Raw genomic sequence first — 12,211 nt, 5'->3', positions numbered from 1 at the left:
GCGCGTGTGCTGTCACCAAAAAACGTGTCCCTAGCATCCCTGGTTTCGGAGAATCGACGGATTTTTAGGAGCATTGCAGGACGGTCGACGGCCGGCGGGGCGGCGAGCAGCAAGCGGCGATTCCGCGGACCGCGCGCGGAGAGCTGACACTGTTTTAATAATGAAGCTCCGTATTATAAATGTAGGCTCAAAACAGATACGACAACATGCCATGGTATTTATGATTAAACAACGAAAACATCTCTGTATGCGTCCTGCCTCTACAGGGCGTGATTTCGTACATATGCGCATGCGAAGCTGAAATTGGTTGATTCTCAGGAAAATGTATTCTTAGAATTCGTCTAATGCGGTCAATTAACAACATATTTCTTACCAATCCAAGTTATTATATATAAATACACATATATATATATATATATATATATATATATTTGTATATATTTCGAGTAATTACCATTACCTACTTACCGATTACCAAAACTTCTTACCAATCGCAAGATCTCGTCTAAGACAATTCACTGTTCTTTCTCCGCGATGTTCCACCTTTATTAGCTCGCCAACGGCAGTGGATCGCGTTCCCCCCCCCCCCCCCCTCCTGCCAGTCTGCGCTATGAAAGCCGGCAAATTCGGGTAAGGGTTAAGATTGTTGGCCGCCATCCTTTTTTATTTAATTTGCATATGTTGGCGTAACAATCTGCATTTTAGATCATACAAAAATCCGCTAGTGCAGCAGAATAACACATTTTGCTATCGCCATTCATACATCGTTAGAAATTAAACCAGCGGGACAAAATTCCTCTTTGCACGCTAAGCAGCGTGCAAATCGAATCCTACCTGTGATACTTGACATACACAATTCAGGTGTCAATTCACGTTAATTTCTGGGGCCTTACCCAACTCCCACGTCGGGGTGGGCCCCTCAATGCTGACTCCCCACCCAATGTTTCCAGCTGGAAGATTTCAAAAACTACGAGGAAAAGCTAACTATAACACAAAGCACATCTTCTCTGGGCTTTATTGACTGACCTTGGTATTACGCTGTTCAAATATTTCATAACGAAAAACAGACTAAGGTATGAGTTATCTATAATTAAAACAAAGTCCGCTATATTTGTTGACAACCACATTAAAGGAAAGGAAGGGTGTAAGGCCCATGCGTTGCTGTCTACCTTTCCCCTAATCATGCAAAAAATTGACACTCCCGTCATTATGCCGCTATTAGACAAACTATGTTGATTTCCACTATCAATGTAAGCTATCTGCACTCACAACCTGCACCTAATATGTACAGTGATTGCATTCAGGGTTCAATCAGAAAAGTATTTCAGTTAGATGTTAGTAAAACGGCACTAGATATATCACATTTACGTCCGTGCAAACTTCCTGCTCACCAGTGCAAAGAAAATGCGCATCATCCGCAAATAGGCAACATTGTCCTCAGATAGAACCAAATGCCAATATTTCACTGAACTCCTATATCAACTGGACCACGATCCCGCAAAACCATGCACTAATTGAAGGAGACCTCTTGGTAAAGGGGAGATGGTAATGGAAACTGTACCCCCTCCTCTCCCTCCTCATTGTCTACATTTGCTACACCACCTCACTCCTCACTTTTCATTGTCATCTCATTGCCTACATCTTTGGCTATCATACAAATTACCAGTAACCAAGATAAGTGTTGGCAAAGAATGGAAAGATCTGTGGTTTAAATGCTAACGATGCGTTAATGGAATGACCGCATTTCGAGCAGGTGGGTGTTTTTTTAAAGATAGATTGGGAGAGCAGTGAAAGATCATGCAATCTACTGCCAAAATATGGATGCCCCCCAGATTGGCACACTTTTTCACAAACTTGGGGGTTAGGCAGGATGCAGCCCTGGACTGAACAGGAAACTAGGTGCACCCCTGATTTGCTTACCATTCTCTTTTACAAGGAGTGTCATCAGCCTTCAGCATTGAACCCACGTTTCTTTTCAAAGGCAGGAAGGCTGGTCACCTGCCACTGATACAGTAAGTCAACATCCTTTCATGTGTCTTGAAAAGGCGGTCTGGATAATCACTGGTCTATTTCTGTGTGTGCTGTGTGACGAAATGTATTACCACGGGGGCACAATATTTAAGTACGGCGGCTTCATGCTAGGTTGTGAAGTGTGCGCTATATTATTTGTGGTAACCGTCACAAGATTTTCTGTCAACAAATGCTTGTCACCAACCTTGGCGTGAAAGTATACATTTTTGTCGCCGACCTTATCCGCAAGTCGGCACGTTTCATCACTTTGGCAGCAAGAAAAGAGATAGGGCCACCTTAAGTAAGATGACCCTAGACTCACACTCACCCTCGCATCACACTCACACTAGAGACGTCCAACGAACCCCTCAGGTATTTCGACTGGTGAGAGGACTTGGTTTAAGCAGTCTATATACCCATAGTGTGGTCAGAGTACCTGTGTTCCGCCCAAGGACCTCTAGCATTTATGGATTCTGATGCGGCCAAGGAGCCCCATAAAGACAATTTAACTCGAGAGCTCCCTCGAGAACTCAACCTCGAAAGCTCATTCGAGAACTCCTACTCGAGAGCTCATTCCGAGCCCAAACTCGAGCGATCACACGATTACTTAAACTAGAGCATTTACGAGGACTCAGAGGAAGGACTACGAGGACTACGAGGAAGATCAACGGGACTGCAGGACGCTCGGAGAGCTTCAAGTTGGGAGAGAAAAATACAACCCTGCCCAACAATGGACTCGTCCCGTGCGCCTCTTGGGAGCTGATACCCGTCATTTGAAAGAGGAGAAACAATGCGTTTCATCGTGCAAAGTATTACAATGATATAATAAAAAACCGAAGATATAGCTCGATTTTTGTCGTTCCAAGAATACGTTGCCCTTAGAAGCATGACAGGAGATCCATTGGAAAGCCTGGAGACCTTTCATGGCACATTTAACATTGGCTCCTGGCGCATTCTCGATGCGTGTTTCAAAAACGTTTTGGCCTCCCCACCTTATGCGATGAAGCATTAAGCGATATTTAAAAACTTAAGACTTAAATTGGGCTTGGATGCCATGTGGCACTCGCGTTGACACACCATTTAAAACTGTGACATCACAGCGCCGCCTGCTAAACCCGCCGGCGGCTCTGTGACGTAGTCACATAGTGGTGCCAGCCTTGGCAGACGACGCATAACGCAGACCAGACTTCGCCGACGCGCTTGCAGAGAGTAGGTCCGGAACACCTGCGGGGTTAGTCTTGGCTGACGCGCGGCGGAGAGTAGGTCCGGAACACCTGCGGGGTTTAGTCTTGGCTGACGCTCCTGCGGGGAGTAGGTGCGGGGGGCAGTATCGGCTGACGCACCCGCAGAGAGCGGGGCCCGAGGCCAGCCCTGGTTGATGCGCAGGCGGAGAGTAGGTCCGGAGGTCAGTCTCGGCTGACTCACCCGAAGCGGGCGGGGTCGGAGACTAGCCCTGGTTGATGCGCCGGCGGGGAGTAGGTCCGGAGGTCAATCTCGGCTGACTCACCCGCAGAGAGCAGGGTCGGAGGCCCGCCCTGGTTGATGCGCCTGCGGGGAGTAGGTCCGGAGGCCAGTGTTGGCTGACGCACTTTAGGAGAATAAGTACGGAGGGCAGTCTCGGCTGACGCACCCGCAGAGAGCGGGGCCAGAGACCAGCCCTGGTTGATGCACCAGCAGAGAGTAGGTCCGGAGGCCAGTGTTGGCTGACGCACCCGCGGAGAGTAAGCACGGAGGCCAGCCCTGGTTGATGCGCCGGCAGAAAGTAGGTCCGGAGGTCAATCTCGGCTGACGCACCCGCAGAGAGCGGGGCCCGAGGCCAGCCCTGGTTGTTGCGCCGGCAGGGAGTAGGTCCGGAGAATAGTATCGGCTGACGCACCCGCAGAGAGCGGGGCCGGAGACCAGCCCTGGTTGATGCGCCTGCGAGGGGTAGGTCCGAAGGCCAGTGTTGGCTGACGCACCCGCGGAGGGTAAGCCCGGAGGTCAGCGCTGGTTGATGCGCCGGCGGACGCCGGATGCGGCCGACACCGGTAATGGCATGTGGCCGGCGGTAAGCCTACAGTCCGGCTTTGTGGGGCTTCCGGCCGGCGCCGCTTGCGGCAGGTCAGGGCACGGCCAACTTGGGCAGCTCAGGTAACGGCCAACCTGGGCAGGTCAGGTAACGGCCAACTTAGGCGGCTCAGGGAACAACCAGCTACGATCCTGGGCACAGCAAGAGAACAGCAATGCATCTGCAAGGAACACCACCCAGCGCATTTGCTATGTAAAAACGGAAAGTATGAGATATAACAGATGGGACAGCAGTGATGGCGTAGTTCCTCCGAAAAAAGGAGGAGAATGAAGAGCTTCTGCTATTATTTCGATGAAGGCATGTTGCCGAAATATTAACCAATCTATATCTTCAGTCTCCTGTTTTTTCGCCGATGAATAAGGCTATTACTACCATCTTATCTTAATGAATAATGTTTCTCGGTAATGCACTGAAGAACTTACGTGATGCAGCAGCTGTGTTAAACATGACGCACCTACGCTCCAAACTCAATGCAAATATTTCCATTGAACAAGACAGAGTCATCCAAACGAAGACGCTACAACACGGAACTGATGACAACGCCATTCATGTGTGCCCTACCGTGTCTGCATGGCGTTGTTGTGTCTTCCTCACCATCTCACATAAATCCTCATCCATATCCTTAACCAACCATTGCGTTAAGCTTGGTGCTATTAGTCTGCCGGCTGCTGCACCAACCATCCCTCGCGTTGCGTTTTCCCGTGTCCTACCTTCCCTGCTTGCGTTCCTTTGTATCCCTTTTTAAAAACACCACTCCCCTTTCATGTATCACCGATCATCGCATGCTGTAAAGCCGCGTGATGTACTACTAAGAAGGCATCGGCAGCAAATGCACATGCAAAACTCAATGCAGCTTGTGGCTCTCAAGGTCATCTCGTCTCAAGGTCGTCGAGGTCGTCATTCTCAATGTAGTCTGGGACCCGTCATATCATATCCGGATATGGAATGCTCGGCTTGCTGGTACCACTTGGAGGTGCGTAAGTAACACGATGGAGTGAAAGAGCGAATCGAACCGACAAAGGCCGACAAAGGTGGACTGTGTTTCAAAATGCAGACCTTCAGGCCAAGAAAAGTCAGTGACCTTTCATGATCTTTGAGGAGAAAATGTCACGTTGAGGTTAAAAGGACGCTTTCAGATGGCGAGTCAATGAAGCCGAAAAATTATCTACTTCAGTTGTCGGTTTTTCCAGCCATGTGCTCCAGCAAACAAGAGTCCTGTTCCTCATCAGCTTACGACCCAAGCCCCGCCCACTGACGCGGCGCGATGGATACCCGCCAATGGGAAGGGGCACGGGCACCATGTTCAAGTTGGGAAGGGGGGGGGGGGCATGATCCAGAATTCCAAAATGGGCCTCCTGTGGTTAGAAATTGGGCAGTTGTCAAGTCTGAATGGGCTCTGTAAGTCAATTATGGGCCTTCTACATGTCAGTGTGGACCCCATACAGATCAGGATAGGCCCTCTGCAAGACAAAATAGACCCTCGGCAGTCAATCATGGGCCGTCTACACGGTAGAACGGGCCACTACAGGTCAGAACGGGACCTTGACGGGTCAGGATGGGCCCTCGTTAGGCCAGGATGTGCTCTCGAGTCAATAAGTGCGTCTACGGCTCAGAATGGGCCTCTGCAGACCGAAATGGGCCCTCCACAGCCAATAATGTGCCTTCTACAGGGCAGAGTTGGCCCTACGTAGCGTCCAGAGTGTCACCCTTTAGTCAAAATGTAGTCCATATAGGGCAAAATGAGCCCTCGACAGGTCAGAATGGACTTCTACAGGTTTACATAACCCAGTCAAAGTTCAAAATCGGCCCTTAACATACCAGCATGGACCTTCCACAGGACCTCCAAGATGGGGAAGGGGACGCACTCCCCAGATTTCAAGTTTGAGAGGATGTGACCCTATTTTCCTCAGTTTCCGTGTCCTTGCCAATCGGCAACGCCTTTAGTTCCAAATGTAGGCGCAAGGAGACTCAGGTGATCCAGCCCCGTAGAGACATATAGCGTGGGGGAATGGCGCGCTTGAAGATGTTTCGAATAACAGTTATTGGTAAGTGATCTGTAGCTAAATAAATCATTATAGATCACAGTTCCCACATGAGGTTGAGACCTGCCTGTTTGTCAGACACACAGGACCGTCAACAGAGCATCGGCCGTTGCTAGGCCCTGCTGTGTCAGCACCGACGACTTATTTATAAACAAACGCAATTACTTCGCCTGGGGTCCGAGCGGGGATGGGCTTGGGTGTAACGCTATAGGTATTGAACAAGTTTACTCCGAAGTGAGGAATAGGCTTGCGTTAGCTTATGAAGAACAAGGCTCAAGTGCCGGCGGCACCGCTGCTGTATCTGGGCGCAGCCGCGAGCGGCCGGCGCACGGCCGGCGTTCCGAGGCCCGCCGTCAGATGTCGCTGGTGGCACGCCAGCACTCGGCGCCGGCGTCCGCTCCTGGTGCGACGGATGGCATGAACGAGCGGCAGGTCGGCGGGGGCTCGAGGGCCATCCAAGCCCACGCGTCCAGATGCAGCTGCGCCGTGCTGGCGGCCGTATGCTGTGAGGACGCTAGGGGCTGGATTTAAGACGTCCGCCCCGTCTCCAGGCAGCGCGGCCTTCAACGCGAGTACCTTCGCCCACCGACCACGTGGCTATTAAACGCAGACACCAAAGAGACGGAGTGCGTCGGCGCTGTTACCGTCTTACCACAACTGAGTGACGTCAGTGGTGTGACGTCAGTGGTGTGGAGGTGTCTGCGATTCGCGAACTGCATAGCTCACCGCTGTCGTGGTACGACGGTGTGTCTTCGGCCCCCTCCCGGCCGATCTTCCTGATTAGAGCCGGCAGATTTTTTGATGTCCCGATTTACCAGCAATCGATGATGATGCTCGATACGCAAGCTGGACGAGCGTGAATACGAGTGCTAGGTCGCCTTTCCCCGACTGTCGGATTGATTCGTCGACACGGACAGCGAGTAGTGGTTGCGCTACACAACAGAGTCGAGAGTGGCCAAGTTCCCGACCGCGCTATACTGGATCCGTACGTTCCGATCCCTCACTTTGCATCGCATCGCATCAGAGTGGTCGCATTGTTCGACGCGCGTGGGCCCCGAGGTGCAGCTACATTCCAGACCAAGTGTCGAAGAAGCGTCCACACAGCGCCCTCACCGCTAGTTACTGGGGAGGGCGAACGGAATCGCCCCCTACGTCAGCTTGGTCTTCATCGGCTCTCCTGTGATCTCGCGCATTGTCGGAGTTGGGTGTGTCAAACAAACATCTGAGGAAGTCGACCTTCAGGGTCCTGCAAACAAAACTTACACGGCTAACGCCGTGTAAGCGTGCATGGCACATGCATGGTACATGCATATAGCGTGTATAGTGGCGCTGTTGGGATTTGCTACTGCTGAAAAGCTGTTTGCTGGTATCTAAGTTCTGCACGAACTGTCTGGAATAAAGATATCATTCGCTAGCCTCTATCCCTGTGAAAGGAGTGTCACCTGTTCGGTCGAAAATTAACTGTACGCGTACGCGGCTTGATTACACACATTCGAATCCAAGTGCAAAACCGGTCTTTTCGACAGCTTCCTCAACAGCCTGGATGTTTCATGCAAAATTATCATTTTTGTGGGATACGCCGTCTGGCTATTCATCACTACCAAACGCACATTTTCACGGCTATCCCTGCGCATCCTCACCTGGCGGCTGTGCAGTCCGGTCTCACCATGCGCCGTCGTGTCTACGTTGCAATAAAATGAAGCGGACTACAAATTAGAAACAGGAGAAAGTTAATGCATGTAGCAAAATAAATACCAGGAACGAGCTTCATCGAAACTGAACACAGCAGGTCACTATCCTTAGTGTCGTGCTCGCTTTGTTTAACATTACCTTCTACCATCTATCTGTGCCCTAAAGCTACCCTCTTGATGTATTCAGCTGGCCGCCTTCCTGGCTGAGGGACTCCTAAGTGATGCGTTCTTACCCCATGCCTGCCCCAAACTCCTCCCTATGCAGCCCTAAGTCTTGTTTCCATCCTATCCTGTCCTCATGCCGTCTTAGCTCACCCGCCATCCTTTCACACGTGCTCATCCTTATTAACGACGGATGCGCGAATAGCTTCTGGTTAACCCGCCCCCGGCCGGGGAAGTTGACTACCTCGTATGTTTTTTTTAGCACAGCTAAAAAACGAATGTTTACAGAAAAACCAGTGTCAGTACCTTGTCATGCATCAATTTGGCATCTTTTGCGTGAATTTTAGGGTTTTATCTGCCAAGGTCAGTGACTTAGGATATGTCAAAGAGGTCAACTTTAAAAAAACGTTGACTTAGCATATTTGTTTGGGGTACATCGATTATCATTGCTCAAAAACCATGCTGTCGTGATAGAAAATGTTAATACCTGCAACTTGCATCTTTGAGGTTTTTAAGAAGGCGAGTTCGTTGACCTGGGGTGAGGCAAATTTTTGCTATGTTTCGTAAATAATGCAAGCTTGTATGCATTTCTATGCAGTTTTGGTGTCTGCATATAAGGAAAAGAGTACTGACCCACATGCGCAACCATCATATGACCATAGCGCACATGATACTGACCTAGGTCATGACTTACCTCTATGGCTTCCTTTTGCAGCTCACATGCTGAGCTCAAAACAGGCAGCTTTTTTCGAAAATCTTGGACGCAGAATTCAAGTACTGCACTAAAAGCATGCTGTGATATCACATTAAGGCACAATCAGGTCACAGTAAGCAACGTGGAGACACGCGAGATCATATGAGGTCATCCAATGTCACTGATCCCTGTTGTCAGTGGTGGAGAGGCGAAATGAACGAGTGGGACGCGCGTGACCACTTCGATTTCGTGTTAATGAAGCTGATATATAATCTCATGAGTCAGTGTGCCTGTTCTCAGTTTGTTACAACTACCGCGCCAAACATTAAAGGGACTCTGCGCAAGGTATACAAGAGCAATGCGACCTGGGGTGCCTCTAGATGTACAGCACACCATTTCTGACAACAGAAAAGCATAGTACTGGTCACTTAGACCAGGTTAGCACTCGGTATTTTTCATTTGAATGGTTTATAAATTTCACCTAAGTTAACCTCAGCTGACCTCTATGTCAGCTTAAAATGGTACTGCGATACTTCAAAGGGTACTGATTTGGGATACTTTTGTCCCACAGCCGCAACTCATAAGAAGCTAGTCAAAGACACATTATGACAAAATGCAAAAGCGTATCGTTCCTGTAGGCTACTGGTAGCCCAGTTTGATCGGTGGTCTGGCTGGAATGGACTTCCCAGAATTAACGGTTGCTTCCGTGCTCTCACATTTTGTTTTGACTTGCTAACTTATATTTTGACTGCATTTATCAGGTGACCTTTTTCTTTGGTGAACTTTTGTAACCTCTCATTTGCCCTAGAGTCAACAATTTGGTGTGCAGTCTTGATGAAACTTTCACAGCAGTGTTTGCTTTTCTCGTGCGACGTCCAGAAGTTGGAGGTCCCAGGGCGGGGAATCAACTTCCCCCTGCCGGGTGTGGTTGTCTCAGACCACCGGCCTGCGCAGGTTCTGTGCATGCATAAGGAAATACGATCATTAACAATATTTATTAGACGATGCATGCGTTCAGTAAGTTTAGTGGCTTAAGGGAGTGTTTTACGTTTGCATAGGGCTTCGAAGTGAAACTGCCATTTTGAAGACCCTTCAGTGCTGTTCACAACCCTCCCCTTCTTATAACCTAAGCTCCTCTGTTTTCTTAACTATGCTCCTGCGAAAATGGGGTGTGTATGTCGGGGAGGGTATTTCAAAGCAATTTTGGCGTTCATGGCGTCCTAATAACAATCTTCAAATCATGTCATTCCCTCAGCCATACAGCGATCAAGGCCAATAAAAACACGATTACCCTCGTGTTCGTGAGCACGATTTCCAAACATAGCAACCGTTCATTGGCATCAATTAATGCTATGCAAAGTAAGGTGACTTAATCAGGCCACGACGCATTGAGAAGCATAGTTACTTAACAGACGTTTGCAGACGAGAAAAATTTTTCCACTTCAAAACTGTACCAATAGTTATAAGTGAGCTTATCTCATCCTACCAGATGCTTGCTTCAGTATTTTCAAATGTGAAACATTCCTTTTGATATTTGTTGTCCTATGTATATATAAATATATATATATATATATATATATATATATATATATATATATATATATATATATTATGACAACAAATGTAATTGTTTTATTGCAAAAATGATAATATTATTGTATTAGAAAAACAATTTATATATATATATATATATATATATATATATATATATATATATATATACATATGCAAATTACATATAACATATATTTATAATGTAAGTCGTATGACAATCTAAAATGCATACAGGATTAGATTAGATTAGATTGGACATGGATATAGGATTACGGTGTACATTTTAATCATTCCAATCCGGCCGAAACCTGGTGACTAGGCTTCGTCACATGAAATACGTTGCGCCGACCATCATCAGCGCAAAAGCCTCGCCACCGTGCATGCGGCGAATTGGCCGCCTACTGTGCAAACTGGTTGGTTGGCCGACAACAAACCTGTAGTAAAATAGTGCTGTGGACAGCTTTGACCGTGTTTGAGGCCTACAATTGAATCGGAAACGAATGCCTATTGAATGGCTTGTGTGGCCTGCGTGTACTTAGTACCAGCACATTAGACATTACACATACGGATCGTACGCTGCTACACATGTTGCACCATTAGATCTATAACTATACATACAGTTATAGGTCTATAGCTAGACAGACACAGCACAAACTATATCCGCATATAGTCTAATACAGCACGCTTACATCAACTTTCCTACATAACAGACATTGCCTGAAGCCTCTCAAAAGGTCCCAGAATCAAATCGCAGGATTCCAGTAATCCACGCCCGACCGAGTGATGGCGCTGACTTCGCCTACCGATGCTTTTTAAAGCACAAATTCCAAACGGACGCTCGTAGCAACACCGCAATTTCAGTAACTGTTAATCTATCAAAGTGACATCTTTTGTGCAGATTTCAACTTTTGATCTGCCAAGGTCAGTGACCTACATTAGGGTCGAAGGTAACAACGTCTAAAACTTTCACCCCGCGAACACTTTTGTGAGCAATTTGCCATTGCTCAAGGTGTAGAGTATTATGATATGTCGCTGCTCTTAGTTTGTATATTTTATAGTTTTCGAAACAGGCAACGCCGGTGATCAGAAGTCAAATAAATTCTGCTATTATTTTCGTACATAATGCAACTTTATGCGTGTTTTGTGTATTGTTGTCGTTTATATATGAAGAAAAGAGCACAAACTCACCTGCGAAGCCATCATATGACCACAGTGCGCATAACCTCGGCCCACGTCATGACCTACCTATAAGAGTACCCTATGCAAAACACACGCTGAGCTCAAAATAAACAGTTTGAATGGGTATCTGTTGGCGCGGAATTCGTATACTCCGCCGAAAGCATGTTGTTAAATCCTTGTAGCGCATAACAAAGTCACCATATGCCACTTGCAAACATGCAAGGTCAATTAACTTTGTTGTCAGCAGCGGATACTAACGTCCTTATTCTCAGTTTATTACAAATGCAGTACCAAGCGTAGAAGGGATTATGCATAATGTATTTAACAGCTTTGTAATCTTGAGTGGCTGTAAATGTACAACTCCTTTTTCTAACCACAAGAAGACATTCTACCGGTCACTTAAATCCAATTAACATATGTCACATTTGCATTTAAATTGCTTATAGAAGTGCCCTAAGTTGACCCCATCTCATCCTCAGGTCAGCATGAAAAGATACATTTGTGTCTGAGATACCTTTGTCCCACGGCTGCTCCTAATAAAATAAACTTAGTCAAGAGCACATTGTGAAATAAGACACAACAAGATCGTTTTTGAAGACTACTGGTAGACCAATTTTGAACGCAGACCTGACCTGCCCTGATCCTTGTGGAAGGACAGAAATAGGCGAGATAGACTTCCTACCAGCTAACTGTTTACTTTCGTTCTCTAAATCTTTGTTTTGACGTGCTGGCATATCATTAACTGCAAGTGTCAGAACAATCTTTTTAACCTTTCTTGACAGTTGGCGATCTTACGTTTGACATAATGTCT

The 12,211-nt window shown here is 47.4% G+C and overlaps 1 protein-coding gene across 1 annotated transcript in view; it reads left to right on the top strand.

Moving 5' to 3' along the window:
- LOC119106968 (high affinity cGMP-specific 3',5'-cyclic phosphodiesterase 9A) overlaps nucleotides 1-12,211 on the top strand; it is a 44,353-nt gene that overhangs the window by 17,519 nt on the left and 14,623 nt on the right. The window lies entirely within an intron of this gene.

Source organism: Pollicipes pollicipes, unplaced genomic scaffold, assembly GCF_011947565.3.
Source record: "Pollicipes pollicipes isolate AB1234 unplaced genomic scaffold, Ppol_2.1 Scaffold_6511;HRSCAF=7721_pilon_pilon_pilon, whole genome shotgun sequence".
Taxonomy (NCBI): domain Eukaryota; kingdom Metazoa; phylum Arthropoda; class Thecostraca; order Pollicipedomorpha; family Pollicipedidae; genus Pollicipes; species Pollicipes pollicipes.
This window is presented reverse-complemented; position numbering and strand designations above follow the sequence as displayed.